Source organism: Rattus rattus, chromosome 4, assembly GCF_011064425.1.
Source record: "Rattus rattus isolate New Zealand chromosome 4, Rrattus_CSIRO_v1, whole genome shotgun sequence".
Taxonomy (NCBI): domain Eukaryota; kingdom Metazoa; phylum Chordata; class Mammalia; order Rodentia; family Muridae; genus Rattus; species Rattus rattus.
The window spans coordinates 57,380,777-57,399,560 of record NC_046157.1 but is presented as its reverse complement, the minus strand read 5'-3'; positions in this window follow the sequence as shown (position 1 = coordinate 57,399,560).

Here is an 18,784-nt window from a genome sequence, read left to right as displayed (position 1 = left end):
TATATGACTCTAAAAATACTATACACATGGCTAGCTAACCACTTTCTTCATATATGAAGACAGAAAGTTATTCAAGGGGAGATTAATATTTCTAAAATCTTTAAATTTATATGAAATGCCTTACTGCTTGCTAACACTAAGAAGAAATGGCTTGAAAAGTCTTGTTTATTTTAAAGTATTAGCCGTAAATCATGATATGAGAGATTAGCATATAGTTTTCATAACAGAAAGGAATTCCTCAGAGCGGTATAAAGGCTACTTTATGTACACCTCTCATTTGTTTTTCTTTCAATTCATTCCCAAATTGGCTTTAGAAGAGTTGACAGGAGAGAAAGCACATGCAGTTGCAGCCTGATGGTGCGGCTTGGAGTATTAGGGAGGAGAAGGAAGGGTTGCTTACCTCCTACAGCGTAACTTCCAGTGCTGGGCTGTCAGGCTTCAAGTGTGTGGCTGGTGTCTTTATATTAAGTCCTTTAAGATTATACAGGAAGTAGTTAGAGTTAAGTTGGATCTTTTACTTTTGCTTGTATGTATGTGTGTATGTACACACACACACACACACACACACACAAAACAGTAGGTAGGCTGGCAATTATTCGTACAATTTGCTCACCATGATTTGAAGACTGTAGAGTCTAAGAACAATCTCTAGGCCTTGACTTCAGATAACAGTTAGGTTCTCCCCATCTCGGAAAGTCTGGGGAGCCATAAGTCACTGCTTCAAAACAGAAGATTTTCATAGTACATCAGAGCTTGAGAATCTTAGAGTTACAGTGTTTTAGAGACATTACGTTAAAGTTTTAGCCAAGAGGACAGACTTTGTGTATCATTCAGAGAAATATGTTTTTAAGGAAAGGAACATTTTTATTTGTTCTAGGTCCCTAAAATCAAATTAAACATTTTCAAATGCTTTAAAAAACAAAACAAAACACAAAAGCTGGCTTCTGTAGATTGCTCTCCTCAGAAGCTGTTGTTAGCTGTGTTTTGAGCACAGGTCTCAGTCATGAGGTGCTCGTTTTCTTCAGCCCTTGTCCTTCCATCCACTTCACACAGGATGTGGAAGGGCTTCTCCCTGACTCAGCGCTATTACTCTGTCTCCACCTAGATTTAAAGTATTTGTTACTTTTGAGGCCACAGTTTGCTATCTTCTATTAAAACAAGTCATGTTATAAAAGGATATTAACCCGTGTTATTCCTTGCTCAATTTTGTTGTGCATTTTTCATAGATCATAAGATACAGTTAAACAAAAACATCAGAAAACTGACCATCTTTTGTACCTTGTAAGTTCAATTATAATGAAATGTTCATTTTGTTAGGAAGGTTTTCCGTGTGATGTTTACATTGAGCTCATTCTATACATGTGCTGGCCTGAAGTCTGACCAGTTGTGCCAGCATTTTGCAAAGTCCCTTAGGGAGGCAGAAGTGCTAGGTGTGGCTGAGCTCCACATGATGGGTTAACCAATTACAGTCATTTTGGTGTCGATCCATGTAAATAAAGTAGGAAAAATTATTCAGTTCTTCTCCCCAGGTAAGCAGTGATGCTCGAGTATGGTTATTTCTTTTAAAGAGTGTACCTCCAAATATTTTTGGCAAGTTCTGTCATTTTCTGCATTTGCCATTTATGCTACTGCCTTTTATAAAGAACTAGTGTATCCTTGAAATAGCACAAAAAATGTTTTAAAATTTATAATTGCAAAACAAACCTGTGACTGACTTAATGTCCTCAGATAAAGGCTATAAAAATGTTGATATTTCACTTATTCCCAAGAAAAAAAATACTCTCAGTCTTTTGTAGAAGAGAGGAGAGTTTTTGCATACATTTTTACTCTTTAAATAAAGACACTTATACTATCATAATAACAATTATGTATTTCTTTGTTTTTTTGTAATTTTACATAAAACAGTTATTTTCTATTTTTACTCAGATAAATATTTGTGCATAAAATGTAAAAATAGTAAATGAGAAAAATAAACTATTATACAATAAATTCTTATGTTGAAAGGTTTTTGGTTTTTGTTTTCTTCTGGAAAAAAAATTCAGGCTCCTGGGGTCTACTTCTAATAAATGTACTTAGGATTCCTCTGTATTTCTTTTCTTTACTTGAAACCTACCAAAGTAGTGATCCCCAAAGTATCTTTCTCAGTCTCTCTCTGTCTCTCTGTCTGTCTCTGTCTCTGTCTCTGTCTCTCTCTCTCTCTCTCTCTCTCTCTCTCTCTCTCTCTCTTTCTCTGTCACACATGCACACAAAAATGAAATAAAAATGTAAGTTTGGGTAGACCAGATTCTGCCGAATGTAATTAGTGGGTTGAAAAGAAGCATATTCTCATCCACAGAACTAGGGTAAGAAGAGTGGCAGGTAAAGCAGTGAGGCTGACCACTTGTCAGAAGGCAGTCTGAGGGCTGGAGAGATGGCTCAGTGGTACCGCACATGCAAAGGACACATTTGCTAACTAAAGGATTTATTATATAGCTTCTTCCTGCCTCTACAGATAACCGGTATGTACATGCAAATACCCAGACAGAAACAAATGCACTTAATTGAATAATAAAAATAAAAATTCTTTTGAAAATGCTGTTCCTTAAAAATAATAATTATTAAGCTATTATATTTAACTTTTCCCCGCCTTTTTTTGTAGTCAGGGTCTGACTGTAATCAGTAGTCTGAGTCCAAGCTTGTGATCTTCCTGCCTCTGGCTCCTGAGTCCTGCAGTGACAGGATGTTTCAGACAAGACTTTACAATTTAAAATGTCATTTGCTGCTTTGTAGCCCAGCAATGTGTAAACTTGGGCATGCTTAAATAAGAAACTAATATTTATGAACTGCATTAACTTTAGAGTATGCTGTTTCCCTTTAATTGTGAGTGGTGAAAACCATCTCATCCTAAACTGGGATTTGATGACAAATCAATCATAGGATCATATATATATATATATCTGCTTATAGTAAATAAGCGTAAGGACCTATGATTTGTTGTAGTGGAAATTGGTGCTCATTTCAGGTAATGGTAAAGCTCATTTCAGGTAATGGTAAAGTGTGCTGAATATGTTTGACTCAGTGCTCAATTGAGCAACTCCATTAGATGTGTCAAACATTTCATTTACCTTTTCACTTATTTTTTTTTTAGCCCTTTGATGTGCATATCAGTACTATCTAATTTACAAATGGAAAAGTTGAGGTCTAGATATGTCAAGGTTACTTGTTTAAGGGCAGGCTAGACTTAAAACTTTTAACACTGATCTTTTTCCATTGGGGTAAGTCTCAGTAAAGACTACTAATAGGTTCACTAACAAAGGTGAGGTGTGGCCAGTGTGTTGAGCAAGTGACTCACACAACTGGGTACCTTTCCTGTGTCACTTGGCTCCATCTTATCTAAAGTGAGATATTTGTGTTAAATATAGCCAGCCTTAAATCAAACGTGGTTGTAGGTGTCAACATTGGCTACTGAACCACCAGGTGTTAGACCATCTCATGAAGGATGGGGATACCTGAGTATATACATCAGTCTTAGCATCTGTTATGTGACAGAACTTCCAGGGAAGACACAACACATCTCTTGACCCATAACAGACCAAAGTATAGATACCACTAAAGTAACTGGTGAGCAGGAATATGGGTGAGAGGTTATTTACAGGAACAAAAATGAGTCAAAGACAGCTGTATCACTAAAGCCCACGCCAGTGTGGATGACAGTTCACAAAGCACACTACACACATAGCCTGCAGGTAGCTCAACAGATTGGAGAATGTCCTCTACAAGTTAGCCAGGCAGCAGCTGCATATGCTGTTAATTCCAGCACTGGGGAGGCAGAGGTCGGAGGACCTCAGAGTTGAAGTACAAACTGGTCTACAAAGTGAATTCCAAGATATCCAGGGCTACACAGAGAAACCCTGTCTTGTGGGGAGGCTCAGCTGGCCTAAATCTACCTGGAGGCTGGTCTGGTCTCAGAGTCTTCCTTGCAGCTCGACATCCTTCCATTTAAGAGGAATGCTCAGCTTTTATTGCTTACTCAGGTAGGAAGGAGCCTAGTGAATCTGGTTAGTTTCAGGGACTTCCTGAAGCTGTCTTGAGGTGTTTACCTTGGTTGAATAGCTTTCTACAATAGGAAATGTTTCAATCTGGAGGAAACCGTTACACAACAGCATTCCAAACACAGCTCAGAGATGGTCATAAACTCCATAATAGGATGCATTAGGACTACTCTTTTTTTTTTTTTTTTTTTTGGTTCTTTTTTTGGAGCTGGGGACCTAACCCAGGGCCTTGCGCTTCCTAGGTGCGCTCTACCACTGAGCTAAATCCCAGCCCCTAGGACTACTCTTGAAAAAGAAACTGAACCATGATCTGATAAGTCCCCGAGTTTAGGACCGGTTTATAGAAAAAATAAAGCAAAAAGCACCTGTTAGTTACAGGGATATAATCAGCAAAGTACAAGTGAAAAAGTGATACAAATAATTCTTAAAAATGTCAAGTACAGAAGCTGCAAAGATGGCCCAGTGCTTGAGAAGAGTATATGCTGCTTTTTGAGAGGACCAGAGTTGAGTTCCCAGCGTTCCTGTCAGGCAGCTCACAGCTACCTGTAACTCCAACTCCAGATGATGATGCTCTCTCCTGCTTCTGTGGATATGTGTACACACACACACACACACACACACACACACACACACACACACACACCCCTCTTTAAAACAAATTACAAAAATAAAAGGAATATGTAGGATAAAAGATATAAGTCTCAAATGAATTCAATAGTGTGTGATCTTTGGACCCTAGTTACAATAAATAAATTATAAGTGAGAGTTAATTAGGGAACATTGGATAATTGAAAATCCTGAGGTTGCTGTACATATTTTGGCAGCAGTACTAGTTTTTGTGGTTATAGCAAAGCGGGGGGAGGGGGGGCAAAGAGGAAGACTGTCCATTAGCAATGTACTTTGGGTCAAGATGAAGTGCTATGATATCACTCATTTGTTTCCCAGTATTTCAGAGAGTGGAATACAGATAAAAATGGCAGTTCAATGCAAGACTGAAAACTTGAATCTGGGTGAATAATGTGTGATCATATTATTTTATTGCATATATGAAATCAATATTTGTGCAAACAACTCTAAAATTTACCTGAGGGCTGGTGAGATGCCTCAGCCGATAAAGGCTAGGCTCACAACCAAATATGTACAAAACTTACCTGGAACAAGTGTCAAGATTGAGGACAATTTTATTAATGTTTGAGGAAAAACAACAGGGTGGCAAGCTATAAATCTCAGAAGCCACCAGGAGAGAGATGGAGGAGAGAAAGTTGTGTCTTGAGTTATGGTATGAGAAACAGATTCTCCTCAATGGAGATCAGCAAGTACCTTCATTAAGGTTTACTGCTGTGAACAGGCACCATGACCAGGGCAAGTCTTATAAATGTCACATTTAATTGTGGCTGGCTTACAGATTCGGAGGTTCAGTCCATCATCATCAAGGCAGGAGCATGGCAGCATCCAGGCAGGCATGGTGCAGGAGGAGCTAAGAGTTCTACATCTTCATCTGAAGGCTGCTAGCAGAGCACTGACTTCCAGGCGGCTAGGATGAGTCTCTTAAAGCTCACACCCACAATGACACGCCTTCCAGCACCCAGTGTGAGGGAGGACCTCTGGAAAGGCTACCTAGATTATTTCATTATAGGGATATATTAGTTTTTCATTAGCATAACTTTTTATAAAGATTTCATGTGTGTGTGCATGTATGAGAGTGTGTGTGTGTGTGTACACCCGAAGGTGTCTAGAGTCCAGAAGAGGATGTCAGATGCTCTGGACTAGGACTCTAACACAGTTGTGAGCCCAGGCACAGGTGCTGGAAACTGACCTCCAGTCCTCTGAGATAGTAACAAGTGCAGTTAACCACCAAGCTGTCACTGCAGCCAGCCCTTCTTAGTGTGTCTTTGTGTGAATCAGATTTACTGTGGGCCTGGCTGGATTAACTCTTCAGGAAGGATCTAGCAGTGTGTACTGTTTACATTTTTGAAGTAGATCAGAACTTCATATCTCTGACAACCAAAGGTGCATTTTCTTCCTCCTCCTCCTTCTCCTCCTCCCCTCCTCCTCCCCTCCTCCTCCCCTCCTCCTTCCCTCCTCCTCCTCCTTCTCCTCCTCCTTCTCCTCTTCTTCCTCTCTCTCCCCCATCTCTTCTTCCTTCCCTCCTCCTCCTCCTCCTTTCTTTCTTTCTTTCTCTTTCTTTCTTCCTTTCTTTTTCTCTTTACAAAAAGAAAATAGCTTTTAAAAAAATGATTCACAGCAAATCCTGATGTCTGTACCTTGTTATCAGTGTTTAAATCCCAGGGAAGAGTGGAAAAGCTGATATTTCCAGTGTTGGGGGGTTACTAAAGAAAAGCAAGGGTGGGATCCAAAGCCAGCCATTCTGGAGAGATCCATCCTCAATGGTCTCCGCGGCTACTTAGACCTTGGTAGCCCTCTCACATTTACCCCCAATAGTTGTGACCCTAAAGTTATTGAGGAGATGGGACACACCTGCCACCCTAGCACTCTGGATCTGTTAGCATAGCCCATGAGTCCTCAGCATCCAAGGACTGGGAACTGACACGTAGGGAAGCCATACTGCCAATTCAGAATTTTTCTTTGGACAAAGAAATAGAGCCTCCAATAGCTGACTGGTAACATTCCCTGAAGTATATCCGAAATCGTAATATGATTGATTTTAATGCCACATAAAATCAAACTGAGAAATAACTTTGTGAAACTTTATGTCAAGTATTTTCTTCGACTGTGGGTTAGGACTGTCTAGAGGCCCCTTCACAATACCAATGGAGGAGTTAGGGGAAGGACTGAAGGAGCAGAAGAGGATTGCAACGCCACAGGAAGAACAGCAATATCAACCAACCAGAACCCCCCAGAGCACCGGGACTAAACCACCAACCAAAGAGTACACATGGAGGGACCCATGGCTTCAGCTGCATATATAGCAGAGGATGGCCTTGTTGGCATCAATGGGAGGGGAGGCCCTTGGTCCTGTGCAGGCTCAATGCCCCACTGTAGGGGAATGCCAAGGTGTTGAGATGGGAGTGGGTAGGTGGGGGTGCACCCTCATAGAAGCAGGGGGAGGGGATGGAATAGGGGGAGTTGGAGGGGAAACCGGGGTAGGGGGACAACATTTGAAATGTAAATAAATAAAATATCCAAAAAAGAAAGAAAAGAAAAGAAAAAAACCAGTGGCCAAATGCAACCAAATTTGGAGAGCATGAAAGGTTTGGGGACAGCAAGAGGTCCCTGAAGGTAGGATTTCAGAGTAACTTCTAACTGGAACCATGCACCGAGAAACAGGCTTGAAAGATAAAATATTAACGACAGCCTGCCGATTGTCACTTTTTCTTCCCAATGCCTTTGCTGTATGTCAGTGTGTTACCCAGTCAAAAATTACTTCTAAATGAAGCCCAACTGACTGGAAGGTGCCTCAGGCAGTGCTCATAGACTTTGCCTTATGTGACCTCGCTGCAACTCTACTCCTGAAAACTCAGTTTGCACACTAATGTGGCGTGCACGTGCACACACCTGTGCAAAGCCAGCGAGCACGGCCTGGCACACTTTGGCTCCGGGGAAAAGGTGGTTGAATGCCATAACTTGCAATGTTACTGCTTTGCACAGAAAGGTTTCTATTGCTACAACAACACAATGGAGTAGCAACTTTAATTCTTCCAAGCCATCATTCCTCAGTGTTTGTCAGCTTACTAAATCTTTGGAAATTGCTGTTCGAGTGGCTGATTTTCAGGAAAAAAAAAATCATTAAATGAGTTGTGTTTTAGGATTAGGACACAATGTCCAACAGTTTCTGAAGTGATCCTAAAATGCCTCTGCCATTTTCTACTATGTATTTATGAAGGAACATTGTCAGAACTGATAAAATAAAAGTATTTATCAACTTGAAAAACAATGGATAATCTGTGAACCAGGAAGTAATTAATACTCAGCTGAGACTTTGTTTTTTCTTTTAAGGATATATTTATTTATTTTACGTTAAGTGTCTCTGTCTTCAGACACACCAGAAGAGGACATCGGATCCCATTACAGATGGTTGGGGGCCACCATGTGGTTCCTGGGAATTGAACTCAGGACCTCTGGAAGAGCAGTCAGTGCTCTTAACCGCTGAGCCATCTCCCCAGCCTGAGACTTTGTCCTTTATGTAAAATAAACAAAGACATTCGTCTCATTACTGAGCAACTTTCCTTTCTTCCATAATCAATGATAAAGCCATATGTATGCCAAGGAATTGTTTGTAAATAAATTTCCTTATGATTCATTATCAATATAGGTATGGTTTCTATGTTTATTGTATAGACCAGTATATATCATGACCTGGGTCATGCAAAAATGTCTGAAGCAAAAAGGAGCTGTGATGAGAGAACAATTGAAGGACTTACCTTCTGGGCTATTGTGCTCCATGACAATCTCAGATCTCATTACAAAACACACTGACGTACCGCAAGGGCGTTGGTGTGAAAGTGAAGAATGCCAGGCTGTCTTTAATATTTTATCTTTCAAGTCTGTTTCTTGGTGCACGGCTCTAGAAATGGCAGGATTACCCTCCAGCCAACACAGTTTGCAGGGGTTCAAAATTCACACTAACACTTCCTGCTTCGTAAGCTGGAAAAAGCATCTGCCAAGCAGAATTCATATGACACATTCTTGTAAAAAAAAAAAAAAAAAAAAAAAAAAAAGACCAAACTCAGGACTGAGCTGTAAGAATTTAGCTTCTGAAGAATTTAGCAAGGAGAAGACGACAGCTCAGGAGGTAAAAAAAAAATCACTTGCCTGAGTAGATTTGGGGTTGAAATATTCTGATATGTATCTGATAAACGTTTACTTCTGTTAGAACCCCCCTGCCATCCATTTGGCATTCTAAGTATTAACACATCATATCCCTGTCTTTGGAAAGAGATCAAAATAAGTTGTTGTTGCTGCTGCAGCTGCAGTTGTTTCTATGTTTCACTTTTGCCCAGGAACATGCAAGAATTTCCTGTGGCTATTTGGTTTTTGAGTCATCTGTAGCATCTCTGACACCAATGTTCTCTCTCAGGGGAGAAAGAGTTAAATTTGTCTCTTCCAGTGGGGCCTGGCAGGAGTGAATTAGATAAGCCAGGGGAAACTGGATACATTTCTTAAGAAAGTCAGTCTCAGCCTAAGTAGTAGTCTAGAGTTACAAAGGAGTTAATGCTGAGAGAGGCTTGCTGAAGGAAGCCTTTGAAGGGAGGTTAGAGGAGGAAGAAGAGGGAAAGCTGAGTTCCTTATGTGGTGACTGCTTGATCCAGAATGACATTGCCAGAAGAAATGTTGGGAAGGCCAGAAGGAGGATATCTAAACAGTATCAATAGGGGACAGAGAAGGTCCCCATAAAATACCCAAGCCAAAGTCCACACGGCAGACTACCAGCCTTCAGCCCCTCCCACCCGGAAGGCTAAAGCTGTTACTTTTGCTCTCTCCGTAGCTTCTCTTCTGTCCTTTGTGTTCCGTTCTTTGTGCCAGGGAACAAGCTTGGCCAGCCTCTAGGTGACCACCAGCACACCCGGTATACCCTGCTGCATAGTCTCTTCATTTCCTCTAAGTTCACAGTTTGAAGATCTCGGTCGAGTTTATCTTTTGGGATGCACATGGATCGTGGTTCCTCCTGTTCTCTGAGGTTGAGATGCTTTGCCTGTGTCATTCTGGTCTTCGTTTTGGCCGTCTGTGTAGGTGTCTGACCATGTTAGGATTATGTACCTATGCTCACAGCATATATGTGGAGGCCAGAGGAGAACATGGAGTGTCGGCCTTTAGGTACCCTTTACCTTTAGTTTGAGACAGGATCTCTCATTGGCCAGGCCGACTGACCAACATGTTTTCAGGGATCCTCCAGCCTTTGCCTCCCATCCGGCCATTGCTGGGATTATAGGTGCACAGTACAGTACCTAACTAGTGCCCGGCTTTTTAATGTGAATTACAGGGGACCCAAAAGTCCTCATGTTAATGAGATGGGAAGGCCACTGACAGAGTCTTCTCCCAACCTCCAGCCCTTTTCTTTTCCTACTGCTCCTCTGCCTTCTCACTGTCCCTTGTGGTCCTAAATTGACAAGACCCTCTTAGAATAGGCGTTTTGAAACTACGCTCCCCTAGTCTCTACCTAATCCCTATCCTGGGGCTCAGTATCGGGCACCCCTCCTTCAGCCTCAAGGTAGGCAACTATGACTTCACAAATCATTAACAAGACTTGCAGGCATTAATAAAACAACTGCAATGACCTCCCAGAACCCACAAATATTGTCAAGTGTTTGCAGAGATGTACAGTAATAGGACATTTCCTTCAAAATATGGCAAAGTTGATATTTTCATTCGTCTCTGCTTTTCCTTGTTTTTCCTTTTCCATTAATGGAGCCCCTGTCACCCCAAATGCCCCAAAGAAACACTTTCCAGTGCCCTTCGTCCCTCTGTTCTCTGTCCTCCACACCATCTGACAGTGGGGATTCTGTCACTAATCGCTCTCACAAATCTGTCCTCTACTGACCACGATGGCTAGGCGGAAGGTTCTCTCTTAGACTTCTGGACTCATATCTTTAGCTGAGGCAAGTTAGAGTGGATGCATCTTTTTAATGGACAGATTCTATGTGGTTCAGGCTGACCTCGGTTTCCTGGGCTCGAGCAAACCCCACCCCCCACTCCCACCTTAGCTTTACAAGCTGTGGGGACCACAGGTGCATGCTCGGTTTGACTGAATCTCTCCTTGTCGAATCGACCCTGGTTCTGATGTACTTCAGCTTGCCAGTGGATCTGTTTTGCTAACCCGTGGTGATTGTCTTCGTTCAGAAGGGACACTGGCCTGCATTTGTATTCCCTTGTATTCCTTGCTGATCCCCAAAGTCAGAAGTATGTCCTTTTCTAATCTCCAGTGACTTGGGTTTAGTGCTGGCAATGTTTAAATCTCCAATAGAGTTACCGATGAAAACTGCCTGGTCTCTTTAATCATTGGAGAAATTTAGAAGAAAACTTCAATTCCTTACAAAATGGTGAAAGGAAAAAGTTTAAAATTGTCCCCTAGACAAAAGTTGAAGCCAAAAGCAGGCCCTAGAACTGCCTGTTCCAGAAACTAGCTGATCACAGAAAGAGTAATTGCACCAGCTGGTTCAGCCACTTTGTTCCAGAAACTAGCTAACCATAATAGTAGCTGACCATAATAGCAGCTGACCATAATAAATAGCAGCTGACCATAGTAGCAGGAACTGGTTAACCATAAAGTTAGATTAAAATCTTAAAGAACAATCATGAGAAACAGGAGGTTCTTCCTTGTGATTCGGTATGGTTTTTCCTTTAAATACCCCTTCTTACAAGTGCAGGCTGACAGGAGCGGATGTAGATCGCTCCTGAGAGACACAGCCAGAATACAGCAAATACAGAGGCGAATGCCAGCAGCAAACCACTGAACTGAGAACAGGACCCCCGTTGAAGGAATCAGAGAAAGAACTGGAAGAGCTTGAAGGGGCTTGAGACCCCCCATATGAACAACAATGCCTAGCAACCAGAGCTTCCAGGGACTAAGCCACTACCTAAAGACTATACATGGACTGACCCTGGACTCTGACCTCATAGGTAGCAATGAATATCCTAGTAAGAGCACCAGTGGAAGGGGAAGCCCTGGGTCCTGCCAAGACTGAACCCCCAGTGAACGTGATTGTTGGGGGGGGGCGGCAATGGGGGAGGATGGGGAGGGGAACACCCATAAGGAAGGGAGGGGAGGACTAGGGGATGTTTGCCGGAAACCGGGAAAGGGAATAACATTCGAAATGTAAATAAGAAATACTCAAGTTAATAAAAAAAAAAAATAAAATTGCAAAAAAAAAAAAAATACCCCTTCTTACAACCATTCGAGGTCGAACTCCTCTACCCCTGTGTGGGATACGAGTCTCGACCCCAGTACACTGGTTTCTGTCGTCCCTATCAATAAACCTCTTATTGATTACATCAAGATTGGTCTCTTGTGAGTTCTTGGGGGGTTGTGTCATCCCGATACTTGAGTGAGGGTCTCCCTGCTCCGGGGGTACTTATTGATTTGAGGCGGAAACAGTATCATATATGCACCAAAGTGGCTCACTTTGACACATGCGTACATCAGCAGGAGGAAATTCTATGCAGACAAATATGGAGGCGCTTGTCTCTGATCCCCGGGAGCACCCAGGAGTCAGTCACAGATTTCCGAGTTCAAGGATTACATCTTGAGACTCTGTCTCACAGAAAGAGGGAGTGGGAAGACAGGCTGTGTAACAGTTGCCTCTCCTCTCATCAGAGACTTTGGGATGGTTTATGTGTGGAGTGTCCAGAGTGAAATTGAAAGAAAAATGTTTTTTAAGAAATGAGTTTTTCTGTATAACAAAACTTGGTTTTCTTTGTTGTTATTTACCCGTACAATCCGGGAGTGACATGTTTTTAAAGTCTGAGTCTTGGAGTTCTTTCACATCAGTCTCAAGTGGGAGATGCTCTTAAACACTTGCTGTTTGCTTTTCGGTCTCTCTGTGTGTTCTCACGTGAGTGTGTATGTCTGTGCCCCTGAGCACACTGGCTACGTGCCTGTTTGTGGAGGTGAAAGGACAACGTCTTCTGCCATGTGAGGCAGGTAAGTCACTGGGCTTGGAGGAAAGCGCCCTCCCCACTGTGCCATCTTGCTGGTCCACATGTAGGATCTTAGTATGTTGACAGGAGCTTCCCATGCTCATACCAGGCAGCACTTAGCAGGATGCTGAGGGAATAACGAGGTAAAGCCTGAGGTTACCCTAGCTTGTGCTCTGGGGAATAAGATTCCAGGACACAGTTAGGAGAAGGTTACGGGGCTCTAAGAGGTTGCAGAGGGGCTGGGAGATGGCTTAGCAGTTAAGCACATTGGCTGGTCTTCCAGAGGTCCTGGGTTCAATTCCCATCAACCACATGTCGGCTCACAACCATCTGTAATGGGATCTGATGCCCTCTCCTGGCATGCAGGTGTACATATAGATAGAGCACTCATACATATAAATGAAAATAAATATACCGATCGAGTTTGCAGAGCACAAAACGCAGCCATCAGGCGACACTTGGGGAGGTCTGTGGAAGGTTCTCCCACACTTATTGGCTCACTGTCTTGAGGACGCAGCTTCCTGGAGGCCGAAAAAGCACACCTGAGTAAAGCTCAGAAAGCAAGTCTCAGAGCACACACAGCATCCCTGCTCCCACCAGCTGCAGAGGAAAACTTGTAATTTTGAGATATTGAATAATGATACAATCTGAAAGTATTAATATTAACTGGCTATTAATTTGTGTCATGATTTTTTTTTTTAAAAAAATCTACTTTTAAAAACCTGAAGGCTAGAGATCAATTTCAGATGGTCATCAATATATCTCCCAAAGTATTTAATCATATCTCAGGGCCATTCACATACATCTTTAAAATTATTTTTATTCTTTCTATGGATTTTTGATAAGACCTTCTCCTCTAGTCCGACTGGAATTTGCATGCTGCTTACATGAGTGTGCAGTTTCTGGGATGAGGCGAGGTCCTAGTTCCAGTGTTTTCCAGCTGATGTCACTGTGGCTAAGGCACCCACACAGCTGGCACACGACAGGAGAGGAAGAAAGATGCAAATCTGAACGCAAGGCTGAAACGCCAGGACAGGGACATGTTTTTGAGGAGATGGGGATAAATTCGTGTTGCTGGGCATTTTCCTATGGAGTCAGGGGCGGAGAGAACGCTTGTGCCTGAGGTGATGAGCCAGTGCTCAAAGCTGTAGTGACTCTGCAGGTGGTTGGAATCGCTGGGCCTTTGCGGTGACGGTGACGCAGCGCATAAATCAGCCTGCGCCGGGGAGGCGCCCTCCTGCAGTAACACGGAGCTCACTGGCTTGCATCTGAGCTTGCCAGAAAGTTGTAGGGGGAAGCCTCAGGCTACCTCTCCAGCACCGGGCTGGGTTACCAGGACACATGACAGGAAGTCCGAAGCAAGCCCAGGGTTGTTTATTAAGAAGAGTCATCCTAGTTCAGGGAAAATTCTAGGATAAAAATGTCTGCCCCGGACACGTAACAGCTCTAAAATAAACAGTGCGTGCTTGAGCCCCACCAGCTGTTTTGGTAGTCACACATGTCGCCTAAATGGCAAGGTAAAGAAATTTATGTAACTGGAAACTGTTCATCAACAAGGACTCCCTGGGTTTTTTTTTTTTCCCCCCTTTGAAATGGGAAAACATATTTTTCAGATCTTACTCAGCTGTGCGACGGGGTAAACAGATGTACGCCTTAACACTCCCCGCAGAGCATATTGCCCTCTTCACACATACAAAGCGATGGAGCCGAAGCTACACAAATGTTGTCTGTTATGAAACCTGTCTCCACAGCAACATCATTTCCAAGGAGGCTCTCATTTAAGGCCATTTCTTGGTGTCACGCTTTGTGTGAAAGGTGATTTTTTTTTCCCTTATGAACACATTTTAATTCACATTTAAACCGGCTTAATGAGTAGTTAACCCTCCCCTGCCCCCTTAAACCTAGAGGATTTTATCTGTTTAAAATTCAGCTTTCTCTATCAAGAGGTTGACTGCCTCTGGTGAAGAAAGGGTCTGGGTAAAGTTGAAGAGCACGGAAGACCTAACACATCCTTGGAATCTTCGAGTTGATGATGAGGCTCCCCACGGGATCAGCATTCATTTGGAATTCTGCCAGCCGATGGCCAGAATGGTTCACCACCTCCCTGACCAGAGACTGGAGGACCCTGCTACTGAGACTCAGTGGCCCGAGAGAAGCCGGAGGAGGGGTTTGTGGAAAAGGCGCCTGCGTCTTAGATAGTCTTACAGCAATCCTACCTGTCCTCTGCTGTCCTTGGGGGAACGACCCAAGACCCAGACACCGAACATAAAGGATGCCCAGTACTCATAGGGCAAGACTTTGCATATAACGTAAACACAAACTCCCAAGTCACCTCTAGAATAATATGTAGCACATTGTAAGCACCGTGTAAATGGTTGTTTAGCTGTGTCACTTAGGGGCTGTGACAGGAAAATGGTTTGTTCTTGGTCATCGCCGATAAAATATTGTTTTGTTGTTTTTTTAAACATTCTCTCATAGCCCAGGATTGGCTTTATATTCATCGCATAGCTGCAGATGGCCTGGAACTCCCGATCCTCCTGCCTCTACCCTCCAAGTACTGAGATTATAGGCTCTTACATCATGATTTGCCCGCCAGATGTTTTGGGTTTTTTTTTTTTTTTTCAAACATTTTTTATGCACAGTTAGTTGTAGCTGCTGATGTGGAACTTCTGGGTGTGGAAGGGCAGACTGTATTTCTGATCAGTCACTGAAATACTGAAGGCTCAAAGGAATGTGACCACTTAGCAAAAACAACAATAGGTTCTTCCCTAAGGGCTAGGGTCTCCCAAGCCATGGATTTTTTTTATGACAGTTTTAGTTCCAGACCTGAAATTCCTTCCTGTGGAACAAATCTCAAATCCAGCAAAACTACAATCGCCCTATATGAACCATGTTACTACTACACCAGAGGGCACACGCTGCCAGGCAGGTCAGTGTTATAGCAAGCTGAACCCTAACGGGGACACTTTTTATTTTATTTTTTGTTATAAAGTATTTATTGAATAATGTAATCTAGTAGCTTAATATAGAATTTATTTGAGTTTGCTTTGCAGTTACATCTTCCCTTTCTATTACAGTGCTTTTTATTTTTTAGGACCAAAGGACATATTTCCTTAATCAGAAAGTAAGGAAAAGTATGGTGAACCAAATAAACGCAAAGGTTTTAATGAAGGATTGTGGGAGATAGATAACAATCCAAAAGTGAAATTTTCAAGTCAACAGGTGAGCCCTTTTATAAAATTTATTAATAGCATTAGAGTAAAAATATTGTCATTGGAAAATTGAAGAACTAACTGAAGGACCTTAGGAATTTAGGCTGTTGTGCTCTTTTTTGGTTGTTCCTTGATGTTTGTGTCTAAATGGTTATTAACTGAGCGTCTAAAGAGAGCTCAGAAACTCGAAATGCTTGGTTGCTCAGCTCTCCTTGACTGAATAAAATTTATTTAATCTACCACTGAATTTAAAGCATAACTACTGTCTTGTTAGATTCAGGGTCCTACAATTTTATTTATTATTGTATGTTTGATATGGGTGGGGACATATGTCGTTGTCCATGTGTGTAGTTCAATACATGTTTGTGAAGTTAGTTCTCCATTCATCTTTACAGAGTTCTAGAGATAAAAATCAGATCAGCAGGCTTGTATCGCTGAGCTGAGCCATCTCAATAGACTAATGTTTTTGTAAACTTAAAGCCTATGCCCTTTAATTTGTTTGTTTTTTGTTTTGTTTGTTTTCTTTACAGATTTATTGAATGGTGTTAGAATAGACCTCATTAATTAAATATATAACAGAAGTACTTACATCCCAAGTAGAAATTCCAGCTATTGTAAACACCCTCCTGTCCAGAGCTTTTAATTTATATATAATATTATATTTTCATTGAGTGGTCTGTTTTAATCTGGTTTGTTACATTTCTTTTTCTTTTCTTTTCTTTTTTTTTTTCTTTTTTAAGGAGGGGTTTCTCTGTGTCCGTGGCTGCCCTAGAACTCCCTCTGTAGACTAGGCTGGCCTCAAACTCAGACTCACCCACCCAAACGCTGGGATTAAAGGCATGCATGCACTCCTAAATGGGACATTTTTATCAGCCCCTCACCCCTACCAACTCTCAGGAATGTCACAAGAAAGGAGGCAGATCAAAACCGTAAAAGCTGGAGCACCGGGAGGAATGCTCTGAGGTTCTTCATCCTTGTTGATTTTTGAGGCACAGTGTCACTGGGCATCCTTGGATGTCCTAGATCACATTATACAGACAAGGCCGGACTCCACGTCCCAGAGATCCTCCACTCTCCATCTCCCATGCGCCATGGCTTGAGGCCATGCCCTTCGTCAGTCCTGCGTCCTGGATAGGACATGGCTAGTGCATTCATGAGCTCTCACCGGCCGTGGTTTCCAGCACAACACACAAAATCAAGCCAGAAAGGTTTCTGAATGGATGGGGGAGACGCTCGCCGGACCATGTCCCTTAGTGAGAAACCATTGGCAGTTGAGAGTTACTGGGGGAGAGTTGCTCATCTTTGAGAGGGTGACAACTAGTAAGGTGTTTGGAGCGATGCCCTTGAAGCCCTCCATTATTGATGTTATTATTATGGTTAGCGTTAAGTATGACTGGGTTCATGGAAAATATCCAGCCAGCTGCAAAAGACTAATACAAATGTGGTGGTCAAGATGAATACTCATATGATAACATCTGACGTTAAGATACCCAATGTGATGACCTGTAACCTTTCTGAAAAACCAACATCCTGCTGACTAATAGATATGACAAACCTGTGACCTTTCTGACATCTGTCAACATCAGCCAATTCCCTGACCACATGAATATTGTGTCCTTGGCCTGCGTAAATGTTTTTTACTTCCCCCCTCCCTCTGTTACCCCTCTTATGGTATAAATTCAGCCTTGGGGAAAAATAAAATTGTCGCCTTGATCAGACTCTTGTCTTGGTGTCCTTCTTCGTGTCTCTTGTCCCCCATTCTCTTCCAGGTACCTTCAGCCCCCTTGTTGACAGTAGGGTTGCCCATGTTTCAATGGATGACCCCATAAACGAGCACACATGGGCAGCATTATTGGACTTAGTGGGTTACCAAAGCCACTGCCCTTGCCACTGCCGCCGCCGCCACCACCACCATCACCACCAACAACAACCTAAGTTTGGAGGGTAAGGGAGTGTTAAGAGGAAGCAAGCTGGGGTGGGGGGATGGGTGGTATGTATATGATCACATTGTGTTGTTGGAATGTATGGAATTGCAAAGAATGAAGGAGTAACAGCACGAGGAGGGCGCACATCTCTATGCCTCTGACCAGGAAATGGTTGTAAATGAGCTTTGAATGGGATTTCTTCATTCTAAGGGGTTACTTCTGTTCTACTGATATTTTGAAATGTAGGACCTTAACATTTTATTAAATTTAATGCATACTTGAGCTGGGCCTGGTGGGATCTGCTTGTAATTCCAGCTCTGAGTGGGATTGAGACAGGAGGGCCATACATGTGAGGTCTGCCTGTCTCAAACAATAGCAGCAGACCCAGTACGGAAACAAAGCCTCCATTTTGGCATGGCTTCTGCTTCTTCTTCTTCTTCTTCTTCTTCTTCTTCTTCTTCTTCTTCTTCTTCTTCTTCTTCTTCTTCTTTCTTCTTCTTCTTCTTCTTCTTCTTCTTCTTCTTCTTCTTCTTCTTCTTCTTCTTCTTCTTCTTCTTCTTCTTCTTCTTCTTCTTCTTCTTCTTCTTCCTCTTCCTCTTCTTCATCTTCTTCTTCTCCTCCTCCTCCTCCTCTTCCTCCTCCCCCTTCTTCTTCTTCTTCTTCTTCTTCTTCTTCTTCTTCTTCTTCTTCTTCTTCTTCTTCTTCTTCTTCTCTTCCTCCTCCTCCTCCTCCTCCTCCTCCTCCTCCTCCTCCTCCTCCTCCTCCTCCTCCTCCTCCTCCTCCTTCTTCTTCTTCTTCTTCTTCTTCTTCTTCTTCTTCTTCTTCTTCTTCTTCTTCTTCTTCTTCTTCGAAAGGTCAGAGGTATTGTATTTGAGTTGAGTCACCAGTAATCTAAAATCAGGAAGGTGTTCAGAATAGCTTCCCAGGGCAGAGACTCATTTCTCCCCATAACCAATTACTGTAGAGTAGTAAGATTCCTGTCTGTTCTTATCAAGGCCCACCCTGTGAGAACTCCATCCAG